Below are 27,990 nucleotides of genomic sequence, written 5' to 3'. Positions count from 1 at the left end.
ATATTTTCAGATGTTAATAGCTGTTTCCATTCAGTTTACAATTTTAGATTATAAATAGTGAAATTTTCCCTTCCAGGTGTGTATAGCGGTTTACATGAAAACTACTATGGCAAATAAGACATTTAAATTGTGTTACTTTCAACTGAAGGAACTAGGACAAGCGGAGGAATATCTGTTGAACTTGAGGCGAAAGTAGAGCCTAACGGGAATGGATTTTAAAACTTAAAGTTTAAGGTGAGTTAAAACCCTATTCATTTTTAAAACAGTAACACCAGTTAGGGTAAAAGAAGAGTAAAATAGAGGGGCGCTCAGTAGAGCACAGACCTTTACCTTAACCTTTAACATTTACCTTGACCGTTAACCTTTAACCTTGGACTTTCAAAATTGAATAACTTCCCTACGAGTGGGCAGGAAGTTGTTCACAATCAAACAAACGGCCGAAAACATAACCTCCTCCCAAGCTCGTTGGCGGAGGTAATTATTGTGGGTAGCTGTTAATCTTAGTGAAGTCAGAAGTTAGAGGAGATAAGGCTTCAGGGGCTAGAATAAATATTTGAAATGTTTACATGTTTACGTACAAAATCTTTCCACCTTTCTCTCTCTCTCTCTCTCTCTCTCTCTCTCTCTCTCTCTCTCTCTCTCTCTCTCTCTCTCTCTCTCTCTCTCTCTCTCTCAGAATATCTAAGATTATCTTATCAGAATTTTTTAATTTTCTTTGATAAGATTTAATAGAAAACGGTATATATTTAGAGCAGGTACTAGTGTAATTTTGCATCTATTATTGAACTAATTTGAAATACTTTACTTTGCTTTAAGGCCTGCTCTTCTGGTCCTATGCAACAGGGGAACCCTACTCTCTATAGGACCTCCACAGTCATTTTATCATGTTCGTTTGAAAGCATTCAACATTTCACAACGCATATTGCTAGTTTACTGTCAATTCCACACTATCGAAGCACTTTGAGAACAAGAAAGTTTTCAGTTTCTTCTTGAAAGGCTTAATATCTTCAGTCTTTTGGATGTCTAGTGGGAGCTTATTGTTTAGTCTCTGGACAGCATATTTAAAGTCTCTAGAGCCTACGGTAGTCATATACAGTGGAACCTCTACATACGATCTTAATTCGTTCCGGGACCTGCTTCGTATGTTAAAACAATCATATGTTGGAGCAAATATTCCCATAAGAATGCACTGTAATTTGAATAATTCGTTCTACAGCCCAAAAACCTATGATAACTCCTTAGTAAATTACTACACATGATTTCACATAACAATAATACAATTGCATTGTATAAGAGAGATGTAAAAAAGAATAATTATAAAGAAATAATAAATAAAAAAGGGGTTTTTAATGTCACTTTACCTTACGCAGGTGTAGGATTTGCTACGCAGGAGGAGACGGACAATCGGCGAGGAGGTAGAGATGGTGACTGCGATAATGTACCGTAACTTACTCTGACTTACACTACGTGAACTTTAACCTAACTGAGCTTATTTGCTCCGTAACTGGAATACAAACCACGCTATTTAATAGGGGTATTACTTTCGGCGTAGCTGAAATGACGAGCCATTAATTTTTAACGAGGGTTTACTACCCACACCGCTAATTAGCGGGGGTAGGGGAGGGTAGCTTGCTATCCCCCCCCCCCATCACACACCTGTGCTTGAGCTCACTTTGCTCTCGGCTCTGATGGTGGTCGGACGTGTCAGCTCTCATCCTCGCCGTCATTTGGCAGCCATTTAATTGCTTTTGTGTTTTCTTTTTCTAGTTCTGTATATGTGAAGTTGGCCTCTGCAATCATGCGCACTTGCGCTGGGTATCCCGACCGCCCCTGCGGAACATTCATATTGGCGGTCGAGACTAATCCTCACGCCCTTTGCCCTTTTTGTAGAAGCCAACGGTGTGATAGCAACAACAGGTGTAGGGAGTGGTCTACCTCCCAGTGGGAGAGGTTTTCGCGACGATAAGAAGTTCAAACGGGATATTTCTCCTTCGAAGGTTGCTTCGAAAGGAGAAAAACCCAAGGCCTCTTCTTCCGTTGCCCACACCTCCTCTGAAGCTCCCACTCGGTCGGTCTCTTTCGAGAGACCGTCGAGTGGTAGCGTAGACCGATGTATTGTTTACCAACCTCGGGACTCGAGAGATGACGTGCTTCCCCTGGCGAAGCAGCTCCACCTCTCCCCCCGGGGGAGGATATGTCATTTACCTCCCTTTTCCAGCCTTGGTCCTCCTTGGGGCTTACGGGTTCGCCCACCAAGGAGGTTTTGCTTAACTACATCTGATTGGGTGCCGCTGTCAAGCAATCGTCGTCACCGTCAGAAGTTGATCCTCTGTCTCTTGTCGACGTTGTGGTGTCAGAGGTATCCAATGTGGTATCACCCATCACCTCTACCTCTCCAAACTCTACGATAGCCGACGGCTTAGTTTCTCCCGTTCCTGTTCAACCTACGAGGGAGAGACTAAGTCCATCGTCAGTCTCTCCTGCTAGTGTTTCTCCCCCTCAGGGTAGTTCACTTACAGAGACTCCTCTTCGGAGGACTGCGGAAGGTCAGCGTGCTGATCCAATGGCCCCCAGAGGGCGCATTCGTCGGAAGGCTCGCCTTCCTCTTCGCCTTAGAGGCCTTCCTTCTCCTGTGGGAGGTGAGGTGGCGCCTCTTTGGTTCAACATCTTCGATGCAGTCCACCACAGGGGAGCGTCGAGACCAATCATCCATCACTGCTCCTGCATTGGTCCTGGACCTTTCTGCAGATTGTTCGCGATCTCCTTCGATGGAAGATCGTCCTTTTAAAGGGCACGTCGACCTTCCATCCGACAGACCTACCAACCTGCCGTCACCTTTTCTACATGGGCCTAACAAGGCTCCACCAAAGCACGCTATTGCGCGCCAACCACATATGCGCTACCTGCCAACGAGACCTGATGAACGCTCCTTAGTAGCTCGTCAGGCCTTATCACTAAACCCTAACTCAGGGCATCAAGGGCATATGTGCCAACATGCGCATATGCTCCAACAGGAGCATAGCTCCATCACACGCTATGCGCGCCCTCATGCGCATATGCGCCCACTTTCTCCTGCGCGCCCCGCAGTTACGCGCCAACATTCTCCTACGTGCCCGTGCCCAGCTGCGCGCCAACACTCACCTGTGCGCAAACCACCTGCGCGCCATCAGGCTCCTGCCCGCGCGCATACGCGCCCAACATCCAGCTCTCGGCACCATGCTGCGCATCATCATACTCGCCAGGAAAAACCCGCGTGCCAACGATTTACTGAAAGTAGTACTTCTGGGAAGTCAGCAATGCTGGCTTCTCCCACGCGCCAGCGCTCATCTGCGCGCTAGCCTTCTCCTGCGTGCATCCACAAGGATACACGCGCGCCCTGCGCACTCTCGCCCATCCTCTCCAACAGATGCGCGCCAACATTTTCTCGCGCGTCTGCGCTCAAAGTGATAATCCTGCACGAGTGCAAATACTCTCCCGCACGCGCGCGCCAACAGTGTCCCGCGAGCGAGCCCCGATATTCTCCCTCGCTCGAGCATCAATATCCTCCCGCGCGCACGGCAAGGTCGCCATCGCCTCATTCCCCTCCACGTAAGCGCATACCGCTGCGCATTGTGGGAGGAGGGAAACATCCAGATGGGTCCAGGATCCCAAAGCCACCACAGGCAAATCCACCAATGGTGGGGACTCCTCCCAGTGATCCTTCAATCCCTGTCCCTTCAAGGGGTATGTCTGACAGCGCGTCTGTCAGCTAACAGCCCTGGTTCGGTGCACTGGTCAGAGCCGTAACGCAGGCTTTCAAGTCGGTCTTCTGTGAATTGGGACACAGAACCATGGTTTCTTCTACCCCTACCCCTTTGAAGAGAAAAAGAGGAGTTCCAGACGCGGTCACTTCCCCAAGGGCGAAACTGACTCCACGCAGACCTTCGAGGCAGGTTCCTTCTTTTCCTCAGACTTCCTCTCCTTCCCTTTCGGACGTAGATTTCCCGTCCCCAAGGGAATCACGCAAAGAGAGACTTTTTCCCCATCGCACCAATGGGGGAATCTCTCCTCGCGCCGAGGGGTCTACTGTACTCAGTCGGGGATTGAAAGGAACATGCCACCCTTGTCAATGTTGGAGTCCTACATCCTTCCCAGGAAGGAATCTAAGGACTCCAAAACATTGCCGAAGTCCTCTACTAGGACTAGGATGGAGCCAGCTAGCCCCTCAGGGAATGTCCGCGACTCTCCCCAAGAAGAGCCTTTGGGGATAGCAGGAGACTTCGCTGCAAGTCCTACAGCAGGAGGAGACCAGCAAGAGTCAGAACATGCGTTTTGGCAAGTTCTGACTCTAATGAGGGCTCTCAATGGGTTTTCCGACCCAGAGATCCCTCCTCGAGAGGGCAAGGACACGGTCTTGGACCGTGTCTTTGGTACTCTTAACCCCTTGAGACCAGGGCAGTGCTGCGCCACGATATTTCATCAATTTTTTTTTGTAACAAAACAATAACAGAGCTAACCCATATAAAGAACTCAGGTTTGTATTGCTAAGAAAAATACAACTTACTTTTAAAATTTATAGTATTTTGGCCGTTAATAAACTTGGCTTTTAATCGTATATGTTCTGACCTAAAAACAAACCTCTTGTTCTACTGTACATCAATTCTACTGCCGTTTCCTCTATTCATTCGGCTTATCCATCCATATTCCATCTGTTGATATACTCCTGCGAGAGTTATTGGGCCGTTTTGACTGGCCAGATTGTACTACACTAGATCCCTTTCTGGTTACAGCTTATTTTCCCTTTGCCTACACATACACCGAATAGTCTGGCTTATTCTTTCCCCATTCTTCTCTGTCCTCATACACCTGACAACACTGAGATTACCAAATAACTCTTTTTCGCCCATGGGGTTAACTACTGCACTGTAATTGTTCTGTATCTAATTTCTACATTGTAGGGGTAGAAGAGACTCTTTAGCTACGGTAAGCACCTCTTTTAGGAGAAGGATACTCCAAAATCAAACCATTGTTCTCTAATCATGAGTAGTGTCATAACCTCTGTACCACTGTCTTTGGTTAGAGTTCTCTTGCTTGAAGGTACACTCAGTCACACATCTTTTTCCTTAATTTCTTTCCTCACTAGACTATTTTCCCCTTGGAGACCTTTGGGCTTAGAGCATCCTGCATTTTCTATAAGGGTTGTAACTTAGCTAGTAATGGTAATAATATTTTTATGTAATTTCAACAGGTATGGACATTTTCATAGCCCTAAAATGATGTTCTGATTTTTTATTTTTGCTCCCCTGATATTTTGTGGTTTTACTCTTATTAGTGATGAGTCTTTTCTTATGTATTTGTTTACACTTTTGGTAACAATCTTCAATCAATCTCATTAAATCTGAAGGATCCATCTTCTTTCAGGATGTTCGAGAAACTAATCGGCCCAACTGCAGGGGGTTAGATAGTGTCTTACACGGTCTGCTCGTTAGTCCTGGTGATCGGACACTTCAAACACCCAGCTTTTCCAGGTACAGTAATATTCAGGTCTGCTTAACCCTTTTACCCCCAAAGGACGTACTGGTACATTTCACAAAAGCCATCCCTTTACCCCCATGGACATACCGGTACGTCCTTGCAAAAAAATGCTATAAAATTTTTTTTTCAATATTAATCTTACCCGGTGATCATGTAGCTGCAGCTCTGCTGCCCGACAGAAAAAACCTATGGGCGGGATACGCCAGCGATCGCTATACAGGTGGGGGTGTACAACAACAGCGCCATCTGACGAGTAGGTACTCCAGTACTTCTTGTCAACAAAGAACCAATTTTCTCTCTGTCGTGCCACCGGCAAGACCTACTTGATACGCTGTTGTTTCTGGAGTTGATTTTCACGCTATTTGGTGATGTATTCTCTCTAGTTATTAGCTTTCGCTGTACAGGAGTTATCATCAATACCTTATCAAGCTTTCATTGATTAGATTTTGGATTATTTGTTGACGACTTGGATAGATTTTGGATTTCCCCCTTTGACTAATTCAAGATGTCTGACCCTACTCAAGTCCCCAAGTACAGGCAGTGTAGCGCTAGGGACTGTTCTAGGCGTCTTCCGAAGGCCTCTATATAGATCCTCACACCGTTTGTTCCAATTGTAGGGGTAAAGCCTGTCAATTGGAAGATCGATGTGAGGAATGCGCTGGGCTTTCGGAATTCGATTTTCAAGAATTCCTTAAGAATGCACGTAGGCTAGAGAAGGATAGGATCAGGAGGAGTTCGTCTCGCTCTTGATTTTTCCTCTCCCCATGCCCCACAACCTATTCCTTCCCCTGTAGTGGTTACACCCGACCCTTCTACTAGCTCTCAGCAACCCTCGATGGCGGACATGATGCGTGCCATTCAGGCTCTTGGTGACAGAGTTGAGTCATTAGCGAATGACCGCAATCAACTCTTGGCCGACGTCAAAGAGTTGAAGGAGAAAAGTGCAGTGGGAAGTGTAGTGAGTGCAAGTGCTGTGAAAAGTGTCAGTGTTACGCATGAGGGTGCATCTGTTCGTGCCAGTCGTCCTCCCAGTCCGGGACCTCTTGCAAGCTCCCAAGCCCAGGGGAGAAGCAATGTCGAAGGACCAAAGGGTTCGACAGGCCTTGATCAGCGTACAGATGTACCCTCAGTGGTTGAGGACGTATCTTGCAGAGATCGTCCCACCCACAAACAGACGAGTGAGCCCATTCATTCCTCGTCTGCGGAAGAAGTTTCTCGTCAGAAACGCTGGACCAAGGTCTCACGACCTCTCAAGCGCAAGGTCCCTTCCGAGCGAGTCCAACGACCCAGGTGTAGCCACTGGGTCAGTTCGGACTCGCCGCAGTCTTCCGAAGACTGCACACCTCCCAAGAGAGGTAGAGTGGTTCCGCAGCAGGCAATCACTCCGTCTGTTGCCACACCAACCGCTGTAGACCCTAAGTGGTCTTTGCTGCAGTCTATGCAGACTCAGCTAGCTTCCTTCATGCAGGAGTATCGTGCTGAGAAGGTTGACGCTGCACCCGTTAACCTACAACCTGCCACGGTTGTGCGCTCAGCTGACACTGCGGCTGCCTGCTCCCACACTCCGGCTGTGAGAGCTCCACCACCGATGCGCAGTCGACCCTGCCAGACGCATGTTGACGTTAGCCGACGTGCGGCACCCTCCGTTGACATGCGTGAGCTACCGCATCAGCAGTGGGAAGGTGCAGTCAAGCTGCCGTGTTTTGACGCAATGCGGCAGTCTCCGCAACCCACGGCAGTCCCCACCACGCACCACCACTCCGCTTTTGTGGTTGCCAGCTCTCAGACTGACCAGCAGCGGCATGATGTTGGATCCAGTGCAGCTACGCATGCTCCCGTGCTGCCAGATTCAGCCGTTCAGCTTTCTTCTCCTCCTTTGCCGCTTCCTCCTCAGCATTCGGATGAAGGAATCTCTGATGACGACGAAGCTGCGCATTTGGACGATCAACACTCCGACATAGATGAACCCAAGACTACGCCTCCCTCCTTAGACTTTAGGAAAGTCCTTGCCCTGTTTAAGGAGTTGTATCCGGACCAGTTTGTGTCTGCAGCTCCACGCTCACCTCCCTCTGAGTTCGCTTTAGGCATGCAGTCAGCAGCTCCTGCCTTTACGAAGCTCGTACTCGCTCGCTCATCCAAGAGAGCTTTAAGGGTACTGGGAGAGTGGTTGCAGGCCAAGAAGCAACTTGGGAAGACATCCTTCATCTTTCCCCCGACCAAGCTTGCTTCCAAATCTAGCGTCTGGTATGCCACGGGAGAAGTTCTCGGCTTGGGAGTTCCTGCCTCTGCCCAGGGCGACTTCTCAAGTCTGGTAGACTCTCCCCGCAGACTGGCTATGAGACGCTCCAAGATTTGCTGGACCTTTTCGGACATGGACCATCTTTTGAAGGGAGTTTTCCGTGCGTTTGAGATCTTCAACTTCCTGGACTGGTGTTTGGGAGCGTTGAGCAGAAAGACCTCCCCTTCGGATAAGGACTCTGCCATGCTCATCATGTCCTGCATGGACAAAGCCATTCGGGATGGGTCTGGCGAGCTTGCGGCTTCTTTCGTGTCTGGAGTTCTTAAGAAGCGAGATCACCTTTGCTCCTTCTTGTCAGCGGGGATCACACCTTGTCAGAAGTCAGAGCTGATGTTTGCTCCGCTATCCAAGTGTCTCTTTCCTGAAGAGCTGATCAAGGGGATTGCCGCCTCGTTGATCCAGAAAGACACCCATGACCTGGTGGCGTCATCCGCACGTAAAATCACAGCTTTACCTTCCGTGCCTAGACCTAGGATGGACACACCAGCGTCTAGGTTCATTCCGCCCTTTCGTGGCAGAACCTCCAGCAGAGGAGGTACCCGTGCCGATAGTCAACGTGGCAAAAAGAAGAAGGGTTCCAAGTCCTCAAAAGGCAGAGTCTGACTGCCATCTTCTCCAGACAGCAGTGGGAGCCAGGCTCAAGAACTACTGGCAGGCCTGGGAGAACAGGGGTGCAGACGCACAGTCTGTGAAGTTACTCAGAGAGGGGCACAGGATTCCATTCTTGCGCAAGCCCCCTCTAGCAACAACTCCCATCGACCTCTCTCCCAGGTACAGAGAGGAGGACAAGAGGCTAGCTTTACAGCAAGAGGTGTCTCTCTTGCTACAAAAGGGAGCGGTAGTCATAGTCCGGGACCATCAATCCCCGGGCTTCTACAACCGTCTCTTCTTAGTAGCGAAGAAGACAGGAGGGTGGAGACCGGTGCTGGACGTCAGTGCTCTAAATGTCTTTGTCACCAAGCAGACGTTCACCATGGAGACGACGAAGTCGGTGCTAGCATCGATCAGGAAGGAAGACTGGATGGTCTCGTTAGACCTAAAGGACGCGTACTTTCACGTCCCCATCCACCCAGATTCCCAACCTTTCCTAAGGTTCGTCTTTGGGAAGGTGGTTTACCAGTTCCAAGCCCTGTGCTTTGGCCTAAGCACGGCACCTCTAGTGTTTACCAAACTGATGAGGAATATTGCCAAATTCCTGCATTTAGCAGACATCAGAGCCTCCCTCTATTTGGACGACTGGCTTTTAAGAGCTGCGTCAAGTCGTCGCTGTCTGGAGAATCTCAAATGGACTATGGATCTGACCAAGGAATTGGGTCTCCTGGTCAATATAGAAAAGTCCCAACTCGTCCCATCCCAAACTATAGTCTATCTAGGTATGGAGATTCAGAGTCAAGCTTTTCGGGCTTTTCCGTCGGCCCCCAGAATCAGTCAAGCCCAAGAATGCATCCAGAGCATGCTGAAAAGGAACCGATGTTCAGTCAGACAGTGGATGAGTCTAATAGGGACGCTTTCATCGCTGGACCAGTTCATCGCGTTAGGGAGACTCCACCTCCGACCCCTTCAGTATCACCTAGCTGCTCACTGGAGAAAGGACATGACGCTAGAAGCGGTCTCAGTTCCTATATCCGAAGAGATGAAGTCTGCACTGACTTGGTGGAAGAACAACATTCTTCTCAAGGAAGGTCTACCACTGGCTGTTCAGACCCCCGACCACCTTCTCTTCTCGGACGCATCGGACACGGGCTGGGGTGCGACACTGGACGGTCGGGAATGCTCGGGCACGTGGAATCCGGATCAAAGAGCACTACACATCAACTGCAAGGAGCTACTGGCAGTTCATCTGGCCTTGAGAAGCTTCAAGTCCCTCCTTCTAGGCAAGGTGGTGGAGGTGAACTCCGACAACACTACAGCCTTGGCGTACATCTCCAAGCAAGGAGGGACTCATTCGATGACGTTGTTCGAGATCGCAAGGGACCTCCTCACCTGGTCAAGAGATCGAAAGATATCGCTTGTAACGAGGTTCATTCAAGGCGACATGAATGTCATGGCAGACCGCCTCAGCCGGAAGGGTCAGATCATCCCTACAGAATGGACCCTTCACAAGAATGTTTGCAACAGACTATGGACCCTGTGGGGTCAGCCCACCATAGATCTGTTCGCTACCTCGATGACCAAGAGGCTCCCAAATTATTGCTCACCGATTCCGGACCCAGCAGCAGTTCACGTAGATGCCTTTCTTCTGGATTGGTCCCATCTAGACCTTTATGCGTTCCCCCCGTTCAAGATTGTCAACAAGGTACTGCAGAAGTTCGCCTCTCACGAAGGGACAAGGTTGACGTTGGTTGCTCCCCTCTGGCCCGCGAGAGAATGGTTCACCGAGGTACTGCAATGGCTAGTAGACGTTCCCAGGACTCTTCCTCTAAGAGTGGACCTTCTGCGTCAGCCGCACGTAAAGAAGGTACACCCAAGCCTCCACGCTCTTCGTCTGACTGCCTTCAGACTATCGAAAGACTCTCAAGAGCTAGAGGCTTTTCGAAGGAGGCAGCCAGAGCGATTGCCAGAGCAAGGAGGACATCCACTCTCAAGGTCTACCAGTCAAAATGGGAAGTCTTCCGAAGCTGGTGCAAGGCGAATTCAGTATCCTCAACCAGTACCTCTGTAACGCAGATAGCTGACTTCCTTTTACACCTAAGGAAGGTAAGATCCCTATCAGCTCCTACGATCAAAGGTTACAGAAACATGTTGGCAGCAGTCTTCCGCCACAGAGGCTTAGATCTTTCCAACAACAAAGATCTACAGGACCTCCTTAAGTCTTTTGAGACCTCAAAGGAGCGTCGGTTAGCCACACCAGGTTGGAACTTAGACGTGGTTTTAAGGTTCCTGATGTCAGCAAGGTTCGAACCGCTTCAATCAGCCTCTTTTAAAGATCTCACTTTGAAGACTCTTTTCCTCGTTTGCTTAGCAACAGCTAAAAGAGTCAATGAGATACACGCCTTCAGCAGGAACATAGGATTTACATCTGAAACGGCTACATGTTCCTTACAGCTTGGTTTTTTAGCTAAAAACGAATTCCCTTCTCGTCCTTGGCCCAAATCGTTCGAGATTCCAAGTCTGTCCAGTTTGGTTGGAAACGAACAAGAGAGAGTACTATGCCCAGTAAGAGCTCTTAAGTACTATTTAAGACGTACGAAGCCATTACGAGGACAATCAGAAGCTTTATGGTGTTCCATTAAGAAACCTGCTTTACCGATGTCGAAGAACGCAGTTTCTTATTACATCAGACTTTTGATTAGAGAAGCCCATTCTCATCTGAATGAGGAAGACCATGCTCTGCTGAAGGTAAGGACACATGAAGTTAGAGCTGTCGCTACTTCAGTGGCCTTCAAACAAAACAGATCTCTGCAGAGTGTAATGGATGCAACCTATTGGAGAAGCAAGTCAGTGTTCGCATCATTTTACCTTAAAGATGTCCAGTCTCTTTACGAGAACTGCTACACCCTGGGACCATTCGTAGCAGGGAGTGCAGTAGTAGGTGAGGGCTCAACCACTACATTCCCATAATCCCATAACCTTTTTTAATCTTTCTCTTGAAATGCTTTTTATTGTTGTTTTTGGGTTGTACGGAAGGCTAAGAAGCCTTTCGCATCCTGGTTGATTTGGCGGGTGGTCAAATTCTTTCTTGAGAAGCGCCTAGATTAGAGGTTGTGATGAGGTCCTTTAGTATGGGTTGCAGCCCTTCATACTTCAGCACCTAGGAGTCGCTCAGCATCCTAAGAGGATCGCGAGGCTCAGTAAGGAAGACGTACTTAAAAAGGCAGAGTAATGGTTCAAGTCGACTTCCTTACCAGGTACTTATTATTTTATGTCTGTTATTTTGAATAACTGCTAAAAGGAAATACGGGATACTTAGCTTCTAATGTTAACATGTATGCTGGTCTCCACCCACCCCCCTGGGTGTGAATCAGCTACATGATCACCGGGTAAGATTAATATTGAAAAATGTTATTTTCCTTAGTAAAATAAATTTTTGAATATACTTACCCGGTGATCATGAATTAAAGGACCCTCCCTTCCTCCCCATAGAGACCCAGTGGACCGAGGAGAAAATTGGTTCTTTGTTGACAAGAAGTACTGGAGTACCTACTCGACAGATGGCGCTGTTGTTGTACACCCCCACCTGTATAGCGATCGCTGGCGTATCCCGCCCGTAGGTTTTTTCTGTCGGGCAGCAGAGCTGCAGCTACATGATCACCGGGTAAGTATATTCAAAAATTTATTTTACTAAGGAAAATAACATTTTTCATATTTTTTCATATTTTTTTTAAGAAACTTCAGGCATTTTCCAAGAGAATGAGACCAACCTGACCTCTCTATGACAAAAATTAAGGCTGTTAGAGCAATTTTAAAAAAATATACTGCAAAATGTGCTGGGAAAAAAATAACCCCCTGGGGGTTAAGGGTTGGAAATTTACAAATAGCCTGGGGGTAAAAGGGTTAATAGATTTCCTAGAAACCTGACGTAAGTTGATTTTCACTCTATAATCACAAATGTTCGACTTAAAAACATTCAGACGTACAAATGCAAATCCAACTGAAATTTTAAATCTCGGATATTGTATCAAATGTTCATGATGAAATACTGTAATTGAACAAAATTATTTAATTAAACCTTTTTACCCCCAGGCTATTTGGAAATTTCCAACCCTTAACCCCCAGGGGTTAATTTTTTTCAAGCACATTTTGCAGTATATTTTTTAAAAATTGCTCTAACAGCCTTAATTTTCGTCATAGAGACATTTACAATATGAAATCGAACTGTTTGTTGACTTTTGCAGCTGAAAACCATAGGCGTGTGAGTTAGGTTAGGCTTACCCTAGGTCAAAATTTATCAAATTTCGACTTACAAAGGACTTCTTGGACCCTATTAAGTTTTTAAGTTGAGAGCTTTCATTACTTATAATCTGCTATAATTTTATATAAACCGTATACAGTATTAAGCTTCTGTGTGAAGTACAGTACTGTAAAGTACACTTATAAAATTATTTAACTAAGATTTCTTTTTGTAGAGTGACCTGAGGGATTATTATTATTATTATTATTATTATTATTATTATTTACTTGCTTAGCTACAACCCTAGTTGGAAAAGCTGGATGCTATAAGCCCAGGGGCTCCAACAGGGAAAATAGCTCAGTGAGGAAAGGAAATAAGAAAAATAAAGTATTCTAAGAACATTAACAACATTAAAATAAATATTCCTATATAAACTATAAAAACTTTAACAAAAAAAATGGAAGAGAAATAAGATAGAAAAGTGTGCCTGAGTGTACCCTCAAGCAAGAGAACTCTAACCCAAGGTAGTGTAAGACCATGGTACAGAGGCTATGGCACTACTTAAGAATAGAGAACAATGGTTTAATTTTGGATTGTCCTTCTCCTAGAAGAGCTGCTTACCATAGCTAAAGAGTCTCTTCTACCCTTACCAAGAGGAAAGTAGCCACTGAACAATTACAATGCAGTAGTTAACCCCTTGGGTGAAGAAGAATTGTTTAATGTATATAGTCATCCCCCGCTTATCGAGGATTTGCATTTTGCAAGGGGTCTTGGAACGTAACACTCACGAAAAGCCGACCATGGCTGTATGTAAAATGACAGATATTTTGAATGCTACTGATAAATGCTGTGATACTCTCAGACAAGTCCCGAGTATGAGGAGCTGTTGCCTTATTTACAGGAGCTCTAAGATTTACTAAGCTACAACTGTTATTGGAAAAGCAGGATGACATAAGCCCAAGGGCTCCAAGTGGGTAAATATTCCAGTTTAAAAAGAAAGTAAGGAAATAAACTATATAAGAAGTAATGAACAATTGAAATGAGATATTTTGAGACGAGTAACAACGTTGAATTAGATCTGTCATATATAAACAATGAGGAAAGGCTTCTGTCAGCCTGTTTAACATAAAAATATTCGCTGCATGTTTGAACTTCTCAAGTTCCACCGATTCAACTGCCTGATTAGGAAGGTCATTCCACAATCTGGTCACGGCTGGAATAAAACTTCCAGAATATTGTGTATTGTTGAGTCTTGTGATTGAGAAGGCATGACTGTTAGTATACCGGAACTGCGTCACAATCGCTCACATAGAAAGGAGCATGATTATGATTATTATGTATTTATTTTAATGTTACTGTTCTCAAAATATTTTAGTTTTCCATGTTTCCTTTCCTCACCGGGCTATTTTCCCTGTTGGAGCCCCTTGGCTTGTATCATCCTGCTTTTCCAACTATGGTTGTAGTTTAGCAGGTATTAATAATAATAATAGTAATAATAATAATGATAATTTAAAACGGAACATGTATTATTCAGGGAAACTACATTTTCACCGTACAGGTGGTCCCTAACTCACAAATATTTGCAGAAACAAACTGAAAATAACAAGAATAAGATTAATAAATACTCTAATAAAACAACATTTTTAATAACCTGATATCTATTTCATATGAAACCCGACCATTTGTTGACTTCTCTACCTGGAAATCATAGTCATGAGTTTCAGGTAGGCTTACTGTAGGTCAGAATCCAACTAAATTTCACTTACAAACAGCTTCTTGTAACCTATTAAATTTGTAAGTTTAAGGACCTTCTGTACAGTTTATTTCTTTGTTTTGCAGATGTTGTGGAAGATGGGCATCTCACGGCACCCCAAACGTGCGTCCAACTCTATCCAGTCTAATTGGAGCCTTGGGCCTCATCTTGGTCCCCTCGTCACGAGAGAAAGATGCTGTCCTTATTGATAGCTGGTAGGTAAAATGGAAATTCCCTGGGGATTTTCCAAAAAACTTATTTCTAACATTTATTGTCTGTCTTATAGATTCTGTTAACTTTTTTCTTGCTTTCACTTGATACATTTGTCCCTTTCAGGAGACATATTATTTATGAAAAGGTGAGTGGTATCCATATTGTAGATCAAGTACAGTAAGTGGTGTTCTTAATTACCCTGAATTAGTTTAGATGGGTTGTGTCCTTACAGTTGAATACAGTATTACGATTATTATTATTACTAGCTAACCTATAACCCTACTATGGAAAGCAGGATGCTATAAGCCTAATAGCTCTAACAGGGAAAATACCCCCGTGAGGAAACATAAAATAGTGTGCCTGAGTGTACCCGCAAGCAAGAGAACTCTAAATTCTAACCCAAGACAGTGGAAGACCATGATACAGAGGCTATGGCACTACCCAAAAGAATAATAGTTTGATTTTGGAGTGTCTATCTCCTAGAAGACACTGGACACAACAACATTAACCAAGCTGATCATTCTGGTAGATGCAATTTTCATTTTCTTTCCACGCTTATGGTATTGATCTCTTCTTAACTAAAATCTTTTTTAAATTTACACTTCATTAGTAAGCATCGACAATCGCACAGTTTACTAAACTAGAAAGTTACGACAAAGAAAAAAACTACATTCTACACTTATGAAAAAAATGTAATTTTAATCGGAAATTCTCCGTAGAAATATACTGTTCTCAGCCGTATTTCCTAAAAATACAGGCGACCGTAATTTCTACCCTACTTTGTTATTATCTTTTACAGGTTAGTGACTGTATTATCACTCCTTTACGTCAATATGTCCGTTTTTAAAACGGTAAATGCCTGGCAACATTTATTCCAAAAGTTCAAAGTTGGAGCAAATGTTTTTATGTTGACCAGGCTGACATGAGTCTTTTTTTATAGATGACATATCTGTTTTTGACGTTGTTAATTGTTTATATATGACATATCTATTTTGACGTTGTTACTGTTTTTAGAATGATTTATTGTTAATTTGTTCTCATCATTTATTTATTTCCTTATTTCCTTTCCTCACTGAGTTATTTTCCCCTGTTGGAGCCCCTTGGGCTTATAGCATCTTGCTTTTCCAACTAGGATTGTAGCTTGGCTAGTAATGATAATAATAATATTAGTGTCTGTAACTAATAATACACTCCTGCCACTTTGATTGCTCCTCAGTGGGTGGCAATACCACCAACTTGTGAACAGATCTATTAATAACTGTCACCATGTCTCTAATATTTTTCTGGTCTTTGTATTTTGTATCTAATTCTCACATCTCTCACTTTACTATCTCTGCCTGTTTCTGTACCAGGGTTGCCAGGTTGGCCTTTTTCAGGTCAAAAACTTCAAATTTTGGCCCTTTTTTTTAAATTGGTTGGCTGTTAGCAATATCATAATAAGAAAGGTTGGCCTTAAATGTTATGTTTTTCGCCATTTTTTCTAATGGGTTGGCCTTTTCAAGCTACAGCTGATTAGAAGTTGGCCTTTTTTCACTTAGAAACCTGGCAGCTCTGTTCTGTACCTACAAGATGTCCCATTTTCCATTTCTCTCGCACAACATTTTTATCTTTTATTATAACGATATCACCGAGTTGTATGTTTCTCTTTTCCGAGTGCCACTTTCGCCGTACAATGAGCGTGGAGAAATCTCTCTGCCACTTATGCCAAAAAGTGTTGACAACATTTTGTATAAAGTTTAAACACTTCTTAGTGTCACCTGAAGTAGACCATGAACCATATGGTACTGTATTTCATGCTGTACCCAAAAGTAAATAGTTTGGACACACAATGTTCCTAATTCCACATCCATATCAGGTTTCAATCCAATAGGCCTGCCATTCATTAAGTCTGGTATTTCAAAAAAAGTTCTGTAAATCACATAAATATTAAAATAGTAGCCCCTACGAGCAATAACAGAAACCTATTTTTTAAATATTTAACTTAGCCGGTGAATATATATAGCTGCAACTCTGTTGCTCGACAGACAAAAAAAAACAGTAAAACTCGCCAGCGATCGCTATACAGGTTGCGGGTGTGCCCACCAGCGCCAACTGTCGGCCAGATACCATACTCGATGTAAACAAAGACTCAATTTCTTCTCTGTCGACGTGTCGACAAGACGTACTTTACTCGCTGTTGAAACCTGGAGTTTTTCCCATCATATTTGGTGAAGTACTTTAATTTGGTTATGAGCTTTCGCAGTACAGGGTTTTTCTTCAAATAAATCCTTGAACTCTTTTTTTGTATCGGATTCATTGTTGATGACTTAGATCGTTTTTTTGAATTTTCCCTTGACCAATTCAAAATGGCTGACCTTTCACAAGTTCCCAAGTTTAGAAAATGCAATGCTAGGGACTGTCATAGGCGTCTTCCAAAGGCTTCTCTCGACCCTCACACTGTTTGTTCCAATTGTCGGGGTAAAACCTGTCAATTGGAAGATCGGTGTGAGGAATGCGTGGGCCTTTCGGAATTCGATTTTATCGAATTTGAGAAGTATACACGCAGACTAGAGAGAGATAGGGTAAGGAGAAGTTCTTCTAGGTCGGTAGATTTTTCCTCTCCTCATGCCCCTCAACCTAATCCTTCCCCTGTAGTGGTTGTTCCTAACCCCCCTCCTAGCACTCAGGAACCATCGATGGCTGACATGAGGCGTGCTATCCATGCCTTGGGGGAGAGAGTTGAGTCCCTTGCAAGTGACCGCAATCAACTCATGGCGGATGTTAAGGAACTAAAGTGCCAAAGTGCCGCGGGAAGTGATAAAGTGCCTAGTGTTTCTCAAAGTGTTGTGAACAGTGTTGCGCTTGAGGGTTCGTCTGTTCGTGCCTGTCGTCCTCCTAGTCCGGGACCTCTTGCAAGCTCCCAAGCCCAGGGGAGAAGCAATGTCGTACGACGCATGGGTTCGAGAGGCTTTGATCAGCGAACAGACGTTCCCTCTATGGTATCGGGCGTATCTCCCCAAGATCGCCCCTACCAACGTAAGACGAGAGAGCCCGTTTTTACCTCGTCGTCCGAAGGTGTTTCTCGTAAGAAACTTTGGACCAATGTCTCACAACCTTTGAAGCGTAAGTCGGTCCCTTCAGGACAAGTCCAACGTCCCGGTTGTAGCCACTGGGTCAGTTCGGACTCGTTGCCGTTATCTGATGACTGCTCGCCGCCTAAGAGAGGCAAAGCGGTACCGCCTCAGTCGCTCACCCCATCTGTTGCCGCACCTGCTGCCGTAGACCCTAAATGGGTATTGCTACAGGACATGCAGTCCAAGCTTGCGTCCTTGATGGAGGACTTCATTGCGGAGAAGTTGCTGCTGAACCTTCTGGCCAACAACCATCCAAGCGGTCTGTTGTGCGTCCTGTTGACGCTGAGGTTACTTTCTCGCGTCTACCAGTTGAGGTTGTACCCCCACCGATGCGACCCAGTGTGGTTTGCCAGCCGCACGTTGACGTTAGGCGACGCACGGAGGTGGTTGTTGACGTTCAGGACGTTCAACAACCATCAGAGGTGACTTGTTTTGACGCGGTGCGTCAACCTCCGCAACCCGGTATGGTGTTGACTGCACAACCCAGACGGTCTAAACAGTCTCGGGTGGACGCTGTGCGTCCTCGCGCACCCTTGGTTGTTGACAGTTCACAGACTGTGCAGCAGTTCCATGACGTTGCGTCCGGATCCGTCACACATGCACCAGTGCGACCGGACTCAGCGAGCCAAATGTTGCCCACTCCGTTGCCGTTTCCTCATCAGTTTTCGGATGAGGAACTATCAGATGAGGACGTTGCTGAACCGCAAGAGGATCAACCTTCAGACCTTGACGAACCTAAGGCAACTCAACCATCATTGGACTTTAGAAAAGTCATGGCTGTATTTAAGGAGTTGTTCCCTGACCACTTTGTTTCTGTGGCTCCTCGTTCGCCGCCGTCAGAGTTTGTGTTAGGCGTGCCTGCTACCACACCTGCCTTTACTAGACTCGTTCTCTCTCGTTCATCCAAGAGAGCTTTGCGGCTGTTGGGAGACTGGTTAGAGACTAAGAAGAGTTTAGGAAAGACAGCATTTGCCTTTCCCCCATCTAAACTCTCGTCTAGATCGAGCGTCTGGTATGCCACGGGAGAAGTTCTCGGCTTGGGAGTTCCTGCCTCTGCCCAGGGCGACTTCTCAAGTCTTGTAGACTCTCCCCGCCGCCTTGCCATGAGACGCTCGAAGATTTGTTGGTCACCATCGGACCTGGACCACCTTCTTAAAGGGATTTTTAGGGCTTTCGAAGTCTTTAACTTCCTAGACTGGTGCCTAGGAGCCCTGAGCAGGAAGATCTCTTCTGCAGATAAGGACGTTTCCTTGCTCATTATGTCCTGCATGGACAAGGCCGTCCGTGATGGGTCCAACGAGCTAGCCGCCTCATTTACGTCCGGAGTCCTGAAGAAGCGAGAGTCTCTATGTTCTTTCCTGTCTGCTGGAGTGACGCCATGCCAAAGATCCGAGCTACTCTTTGCTCCCCTTTCCAAGTGCCTGTTTCCTGAAGTCTTGGTAAAGGAAATTGCCCTATCTTTAGTTCAGAAGGACACCCACGATCTAGTTGCGTCCTCGGCTCGCAAAGCTCCCCCTTTGCGTACATTGTCTGCTAGACCGAGGTTAGACACTCCAGCGTCTCGCTTTATTCCGCCCTTTCGTGGCAGAGCCTCCAGCAGAGGAGGTGCTCGTGCCGAAGGGAAGCGAGGGAAGAGGAAAGGATCCAAGTCCTCTAAGGGCAGAGTCTGACTGCCCGCAACTTCAGACAGCAGTAGGAGCCAGACTCAAGAACTTCTGGCAAGCCTGGGAGAAGAGAGGCGCAGATCAACAATCTGTGAAGTTACTCAGAGAGGGGTACAAGATCCCTTTTGTACGCAAACCCCCTCTAGTGACGTCCCCCATCGATCTCTCTCCCAGGTACAGAGAGGTAGAAAAGAGACAAGCCCTGAAACTGGAAGTGTCTCTTTTGCTAGAGAAGGGAGCGGTGGTCAAAGTCTCGGACCTTCAATCACCGGGGTTTTACAACCGTCTCTTCCTAGTATCAAAGAAGACAGGAGGATGGAGACCGGTGCTAGACGTCAGTGCTCTGAATGTCTTTGTCACAAAGACGAAGTTTTCCATGGAGACCACAAAGTCAGTCTTAGCAGCGGTCAGAAAGGAAGACTGGATGGTCTCGCTAGACTTAAGGGACGCCTACTTCCACATCCCCATTCACTCAGACTCTCAACCTTTTCGGAGGTTCGTCTTCGAAGATGTGGTCTACCAGTTTCGGGCCCTGTGCTTTGGCCTAAGCACAGCTCCTCTCGTATTTACGAGGCTGATGAGGAATGTGGCCAAATTCCTCCACTTATCGGACATCCGAGCCTCCCTTTATTTGGACAACTGGCTTCTCAGAGCCTCTTCCAGTCGTCGCTGTCTGAAGGATCCTAAGTGGACTCTAGATCTGACCAAGGAATTGGGACTCCTAGTCAATTTGGAAAAGTCGCAGCTGGTCCCATCCCAAACTATTCTGTATTTAGGGATGGAGATTCACAGTCAAGCTTTTCGGGCTTTTCCGTCAGCCCCCAGAATAGATCAAGCCCTGTTTTCCATCCAGAAGATGCTGAAGAAAGAACGCTGCTCAGTCAGGCTGTGGATGAGTCTGGTAGGGACGCTGTCATCCCTGGAGCAATTTGTATCACTAGGAAGACTACACCTCCGTCCTCTTCAATTCCATCTGGCTTTCCACTGGAAAAAGGACAAGACGCTAGAGGCGGTCTCAATCCCGATTTCCGGAAAGATGAAGTCTTGTCTGACTTGGTGGAAGGACAATATCAACCTAAGAGAGGGTCTTCCCCTGGCTGTTCAGTTACCCAACCACGTTCTCTTCTCGGACGCATCGGACTTGGGCTGGGGAGCGACGCTGGACGGTCGGGAATGCTCAGGTCTGTGGAACACGAGTCAGAGGAGCATGCATATCAACTGCAAGGAGCTGTTGGCAGTTCATCTGGCCTTGAAAAGCTTCGAGTATCTCCTTCGAGGCAAAGTGGTGGAAGTAAATTCGGACAACACCACGGCCTTGGCGTACATCTCCAAACAAGGAGGTACCCACTCACTGACGTTGTACGAGATCGCAAGGGACCTGCTCATCTGGTCAAAAGATCGAGACATCTCCCTAGTAACGAGGTTCATCCAGGGCGACTTGAACGTCATAGCAGATTGTCTCAGTCGGAAAGGGCAAGTAATTCCAACAGAATGGACCCTCCACAAGGATGTGTGCAAGAGACTTTGGGCCACTTGGGGTCAACCAACCATAGATCTCTTTGCAACCTCGCTGACCAAGAGGCTTCCAATCTATTGCTCTCCAGTCCCGGACCCAGCAGCAATACATATAGATGCCTTCCTCCTAGATTGGTCACATCTGGATCTCTACGCATTCCCACCGTTCAAGATTGTCAACAAGGTACTGCAGAAGTTCGCCTCTCGCGAAGGGACAAGGTTGACGTTAGTTGCTCCCCTCTGGCCCGCGAGAGAATGGTTCACCGAGGTACTTCGATGGTTAGTAGACGTTCCCAGAAGTCTGCCTCTAAGAGTAGACCTTCTACGTCAGCCGCACGTAAAGAAGGTACACCAAAGCCTCCACGCTCTTCGTCTGACTGCCTTCAGACTATCGAAAGACTCTCGAGAGCTAGAGGCTTTTCGAAGGAGGCAGCCAGTGCGATTGCTAGAGCAAGGAGAGCGTCTACCATTAGAGTCTACCAATCGAAGTGGGAAGTCTTCCGAGACTGGTGCAAGTCAGTTTCTGTATCCTCGACCAGTACCTCTGTAGCCCAAATAGCTGATTTTCTCTTATACCTGAGAAAAGGACGATCCCTTTCAGCTCCCACTATGAAGGGCTACAGAAGCATGTTGGCATCGGTCTTCCGGCATAGAGGCTTAGATCTTTCCAACAATAAAGATCTGCAAGACCTCCTTAAGTCTTTTGAGACCACTAAGGAGCGTCGTTTGGCTACGCCTGGGTGGAATTTAGACGTGGTACTAAGATTCCTCATGTCAGACAGGTTTGAGCCTTTACAGTCAGCCTCCCTGAAAGATCTCACTCTTAAGACTCTTTTCCTGGTATGCTTAGCCTCGGCTAAAAGAGTCAGTGAGATTCATGCCTTCAGCAAGAACATCGGATTTTCGTCGGAAAAAGCTACTTGTTCGCTGCAACTTGGTTTTCTAGCCAAAAATGAGCTACCTTCTCGGCCTTGGCCTAAATCTTTCGATATTCCCAGCTTATCGGAGATCGTAGGCAATGAACTAGAAAGAGTCTTATGCCCTGTTAGAGCTCTTAAGTTCTATTTAAAGCGTACTAAACCTTTACGAGGCCAATCTGAAGCTTTATGGTGTTCAGTTAAGAAACCATCCTTGCCTATGTCAAAGAATGCTTTGTCATACTTTATCAGATTGTTAATACGAGAAGCTCATTCACATCTGAGTGAGGAAGACCGAGCTTTGCTTAAGGTTAAGACGCACGAAGTTAGAGCTGTAGCAACTTCCGTGGCCTTTAAGCAAAATAGATCTCTGCAAAGTATAATGGACGCAACCTATTGGAGAAGCAAGTCAGTGTTCGCGTCATTTTACTTGAAAGATGTCCAGTCTCTTTACGAGAACTGCTACACACTGGGACCATTCGTAGCAGCGAGTGCAGTAGTGGGTGAGGGCTCAACCACTACAATTCCCTAATTCCATATCCTTTTAATTTGTCTCTTGAAATGTTTTTAATGTTGTTTTTTATGGGTTGTCCGGAAGGCTAAGAAGCCTTTCGCATCCTGGTTGATTTGGCGGGTGGTCAAAGTCATTTCTTGAGAGCGCCCAGATTAGGGGTTTGATGAGGTCCTGTTGTATGGGTTGCAGCCCTTGATACTTCAGCGCCTAGGGGTCTGTCAGCATCCTAAGAGGATCGCGAGGCTCCGTAAGGAAGACGTACTTACAAGGCAGAGTAATCGTCTAAGTCGACTTCCTTACCAGGTACCTATTTATTTTGTTTTCGTTATATTGATAACTTCCAAAATGAAATAAAAACTCTTAGCTTAAACGATGTAAACATATTTAACTGGTCTCTACCCACCACCCTGGGTGTGAATCAGCTATATATATTCACCGGCTAAGTTAAATATTTAAAAATGATATTTTAATTATAAAATAAATTTTTGAATATACTTACCCGGTGAATATATAAATTAAATGACCCTCCCTTCCTCCCCAATAGAGACGCAGTGGGATGAGAAGAAATTGAGTCTTTGTTTACATCGAGTATGGTATCTGGCCGACAGTTGGCGCTGGTGGGCACACCCGCAACCTGTATAGCGATCGCTGGCGAGTTTTACTGTTTTTTTTTTGTCTGTCGAGCAACAGAGTTGCAGCTATATATATTCAAAAATTTATTTTATAATTAAAATATTTTAATTAACTAATGCCTTATACCGTTTTGCCATACAGCATTTGCAAAACGAATAAATTTCCATTTCAAGCCTTCTTTTGCTCCACGTTCAGTGACCTCATGCATGTCCCATTGTTGTTAATGGCACTCTTCAGGTCTTTATTTGCCAATACTATTTGTGAGCTTCAATCAGTGCACAGTATCAGATAGCTATGAACAGTTGTGAATCTTCTGAAACATATTAAAAGACTGTTATATTCATCAACAACATCAATGTACATGCCTCATGTGACAATATAATTGATTATATCCCCATAGGCCTTCCCAGTTGAAAAGGTCCGAATGTTTGTGAGGTTGGGACCTTCTTTACTCATGAAACATACCAAGCTTAGCAAGTAAAAATAATAGTAATAATAATAATGTTAATAATAATACTAATATTAGTAATTATAATAATAATGATAATAATTAAAATCTGAACATGTATTATTCAGGGGAAGTGCATTTTCATCGCACAGGTGGTCCCCAACTTACAAACCTTAACAGATACAAACACAAATCCAACTGAAAATAACAAAGATAAGATAAAGAAATTCTGTAATAAAACAATAATATATCATTTAATGCAATAAGCAAACCAACAGTTGGAATAACCTGATATCTATTTCATATGAAACCTAACTATTTGTTGACTTCTCTATCTGGAAATCGTAGTCATGAGTTTCAGGTTAGGCTTACCCTAGGTCAAAATCTAACAAAATTTCACTTACAAACAGCTTCTTGTAACCTATTAAGTTTGTAAGTTTAAGGACCTTCTGTACAGTTTATTTCTTTGTTTTGCAGATGTTGTGGAAGATGGGCATCTCACGGCACCCCCAGACGTGTGTCCAGCAGTTTCCAGTCTGATCGGAGCCTTGGGCCTCATCTTGGTCCCCTCGTCACCAGAGAAAGATGCTTTCTTTTGTTTGATAGCTGGTAAGTAAATTGGAAATTACCTGGGGATTTTCTAGAAATTTAATCCAAAAATGTATTGCCTTGACTTGACTAATCAATATGAAGTACTTATTTCTAACATTTAATGTCTGTTTTATAGATTCTGTTAAATTTTTTCTTGCTTACACTCGATACATTTGTCCCTTTCACATAATATTTATGAAAAGGTGAGCTACAATCCCTGTTAGAAAAGGAGGATGCTATAAGCCCAAGGGTTCCAACAGGGAATAATAGCCCAGTGAGGAAAGGAAATAAATGAAATACAAGAGAAGTAATGAACAATTATGAAATATTTTAAGAATGGATACAACATTGATATAAATCTTTCATATTAAAACTATAAAAACTTAAAAAAAACATACAAAAGAGGAAGAGTTATAAGATAGAATAATGTGTCCAAGTGTACCTTCAAGTAGAGAACTCTACCCCAAGGCAGTGAAAAGCTATGGCACTACCTGAGACTGGAGAACAATTTTGATTTCTCACTGTTTGTTCATGATTACGGAACAGATCTGAAAGGGGTATTGCACATATGCCGTGCCTGGCACACCGTAATCTTTACGAAAAACTCTTTGCAGTGTTTGTTTCTTCCCTTTACAGTACTACTTGCTACTTCGTTCAGGAATGGAGCTTTCAAACTGACTAGCTGATTCTGCAAACTATGATGAAGCCGTGGCCAGAATTTGGGTAGTGCTGTAGTCTCTGTACCATGGTCTTCCACTGTCTTGGGTTAGAGTTCTCTTGCTTGAGGGTACACTCGGGCACACTGTTCTATCTAGTTTCTCTTCCTCTTGTTTTGTTGAAGTTTTTATTGTTTATGTGGGAAATATTTTGATGTTATTACTATTTTTAAAATATTTTATTTTTCCTTGTTTCCTTTCCTCACTGAGCTATTTTCCCTGTTGGGGCCCCTGGGCTTATAGCATCCTGCTTTTCCAACTAGGGTTGTAGCTTAGCATTTAATAATAATAATAAGAGAAGACAAGTGTACACTGGAAGTTGCATATTTATGAAAAAGTAATTAGAAAATAAAGATAATTTTGGTAGATTCAAAGCTCTGAGACTAAAATAGCAATCTGGGGGAGCAAGATATAGCTATGCCACTATAGAATCCTCACCTAAGAGCCCAGTTTCACACTGAGATCCTCATAATTCTTTTTTGACTGGGTTATGAAAACTCGTGAAATTTTGTTCACTTGAGATGTTTCTTCAGTTGTGGAAAGAGGTGATAGTCGGAGGGGATCAGGTTTGGGGAGTACTGTAAGGTGGGTGGTCGACCAATTTGAAGCCAAAGTCGCGTATTTTCCGTAGAGTTTCGTGTGCTGTTGATGCTGTATGAGAGATTGATAAATACAAGATAACCAGTTGTAAAATACATATGGTTCATGTATTGTTAATGATGATAGTAATATTATTTTGGACAAAACAAATATGACCAGCACATTGTAAAACCCGTCTTTGTAGAATAAAGTACTTACGTTTGAAAAGGGTGATTCAAGAAAAAAGAAATAGGTAAAGTCGTCAGCATGTATTCGTATCCAAATAAAGTTTTCAGTCCCAATCGAAGGTTGAATAGAGAAGGTCATAGTAGGTTAATTATTGTTTGGGTGGTGAGCCGTATAATGGCTCTTAAGACTAATTCATGCCCTGAATAATTGAGGGCATTGATCACACTGAATCGTGGGAGGTGGTAAAGTACTGTACTGTTTGATGAAAATGAAATGCACATACGAACAGCAGATGGGAAACAAGTCCTCTGAAGTATGATGTAGAAACCTCTCTTAAAAGTTAGTGTAGTAATGTGTTGTAGATGTAAGAATGAATTGGTCTGTTTCTTTAGGAAGATCATTCCTCAATCAGGTTTATTTTTCCATTTTCTTTTGCAATAGATTTCAATCAATCATGTCTTCTACTTGATGAAACCAACTCATGTTTAATTTGTCTTGAAGGCACATCTTAAGTCTCCTCACTTATTCAAACTACTGAACAGTGTTTGGCTGAATTTCTCGTATTGTGCAAGTGAATTTAAAACGACCTGTTCTTACGTTTCATAAACATCCTTGTTTCTCCGGCCAGCCTTGCAGCTGCTAAACAATCTTCTATTATAGTCATCCAATATATTCTTTGTGTTATTAGGACCTGTTCAACAGTTTTTGAAATGTTTATGTTTTGACGAATTATAAGTGCTCTGAATTTTTTTCCAGGTGCTGCCGACGTTAATAGAAGAATGTGACGAGGCGATACTAAAGATGACTTAACGTCACCAACCCGAAAATGTAACTGACATTGCAGAGGAAGAGAACGGATGGATCGTCACTCATTTTATTTCTTCCAACGTTTCTTACGTGTTTACTTGTTTTGGGTTTAAATCCAACCCTCCACTGAAGTCGAATGAACTACTTCTCGGGCGGGTCCATATTAATCATCTAACGAAACATTTTCATTATAACTTATACAATTCTTTGATTGTAGCATCTTCCAAATCATATGATCTTGTGAAAAGTAATGTCTTTAGGTTCTTCTACACTTAATTGTATCCAACAGTCATTTTCCAACTCTCTTCCTCCATCATTTACTTCAATCTCTTTCTTCCAATACTGATTCTCGATAGTTCCTTAATTATGTAATACATAATCAAAGAAGAGGTGTAAGGTGTACAGTAGTTATTTAATTTTCAGTAATCTGTCTAATTGTAAATAGCTGGTTTGGTGTTGATCTTCGAGAAACCAGCCTGGTATTCTCCCACAACAGCCTTTGCATAAACAACTAATTTGTATTTTAATATTATTGTGAAGATTTTGTTAGCTGTTGACCAAAGACTTATTCCATGATAATTTTTACAATTTAGTAAATCTCCCTTTTTGTGTAATGGTACAATGATTCCTTCTTCCCAGTCATCAGACTCTTTTATTAGTATGTCTCCAAAGGCTGGTTCCTCCATTTCAATTTCATGACCGTATAATATCGTGTCGGAAATGTTTCATTGGGTTCTTGTCTGTTCAATAATTCTTCAAAGTAGTTTCCCTCTCAATCATTGCTTCCTCATCTTCTGTTATCATATTTCCTTGATCGTCTCTTATCATTGCGGGTCTTGCTTGATGTCCTTTCCTCAGCTTTCCAATTCCCTGATAGTGTTGTCTAACTCTACCCTCCCTTCTGTTTTTATCAGTCTCCTCTAATTCTTCATTGAGTGTCCCTCTCTTTGTCTTGTCACTCAATTTACTTCCTTATTCCTTCCCCATAGTATTCCTTGCAATTCTTCATTATTTGGATTTTGAAGTGTTGCTAAATATGCTATTTTTCTGGCTTTTGTTTTTTCTTCCATACTGTATTCACATGAAATCTTGTTAAGTCTTCCTGGTCTTCCAGTATATCGAGTGTCTGTTAACGATTTGTAAGCTTTACCTGGAAATTATTTAGAGTTTTATCATTCTTTATCAACATCAAAACGTACATTTTTCTCTTCATTGGTGTTGACCTTTTCATTGACAGTCTTGCTTTTATTTTAGCACATATTAAGTAATAGTCTGTGTCACAATCTGCTCCTCTGAAGTTCCTCTCATCCTGTAGTGCATCTCTATGTTCCTTATTAATAAAAATGTGGTCAATTTGATTAAATGTAATACAGTATCATCTAATGATTCCCATGTCCTCTTGTGAATTTTTATGTGGAAACACAAAAAGTTAAGGAACCGAGTTAAAAATAGAGTAGTTTAACTAAGAGAGTTTTACTAATAATCTTTAATATACCAATCTATTAATTACAACCCAAATAAAGGTCAATGTTAAGGTAGGGGGAATAGGCAAGGCAGGTGTCGCCCTGCTCCTTATTAGGAGACAAGGCACTAAGAGGGAAAAATATGTATGAAGATAGGATCCTGTTATAATGGTTTTTGTTAAATCTGGAGGAACCACCATATCTTTAATTCTTCAAAATTCATGTGACGAA

The 27,990-nt window shown here is 44.0% G+C and overlaps 1 long non-coding RNA gene across 2 annotated transcripts; it reads left to right on the top strand.

Annotated features, from left to right (window-relative positions):
* The first annotated feature begins 55 nt into the window (after positions 1-55).
* LOC137636992 (uncharacterized) lies at positions 56-27,674 on the top strand. Of its 2 annotated transcripts, XR_011043338.1 has the most exons (5): positions 56-234; positions 5,401-5,507; positions 14,484-14,612; positions 23,892-24,023; positions 26,246-27,674. It is a non-coding gene; the product is annotated as an uncharacterized lncRNA (long non-coding RNA). The 2 variants fall into 2 exon arrangements; XR_011043337.1 differs by lacking the exon at positions 23,892-24,023 and having other exon boundaries at positions 57-234.
* The last annotated feature ends 316 nt before the right edge of the window (positions 27,675-27,990 follow it).

This window comes from Palaemon carinicauda, unplaced genomic scaffold (genome assembly GCF_036898095.1).
Source record: "Palaemon carinicauda isolate YSFRI2023 unplaced genomic scaffold, ASM3689809v2 scaffold48, whole genome shotgun sequence".
Taxonomy (NCBI): Eukaryota; Metazoa; Arthropoda; class Malacostraca; order Decapoda; family Palaemonidae; genus Palaemon; species Palaemon carinicauda.
The sequence above is the reverse complement of the archived record's forward strand: the minus strand, read 5'-3'. Positions and strand labels throughout refer to the sequence as shown.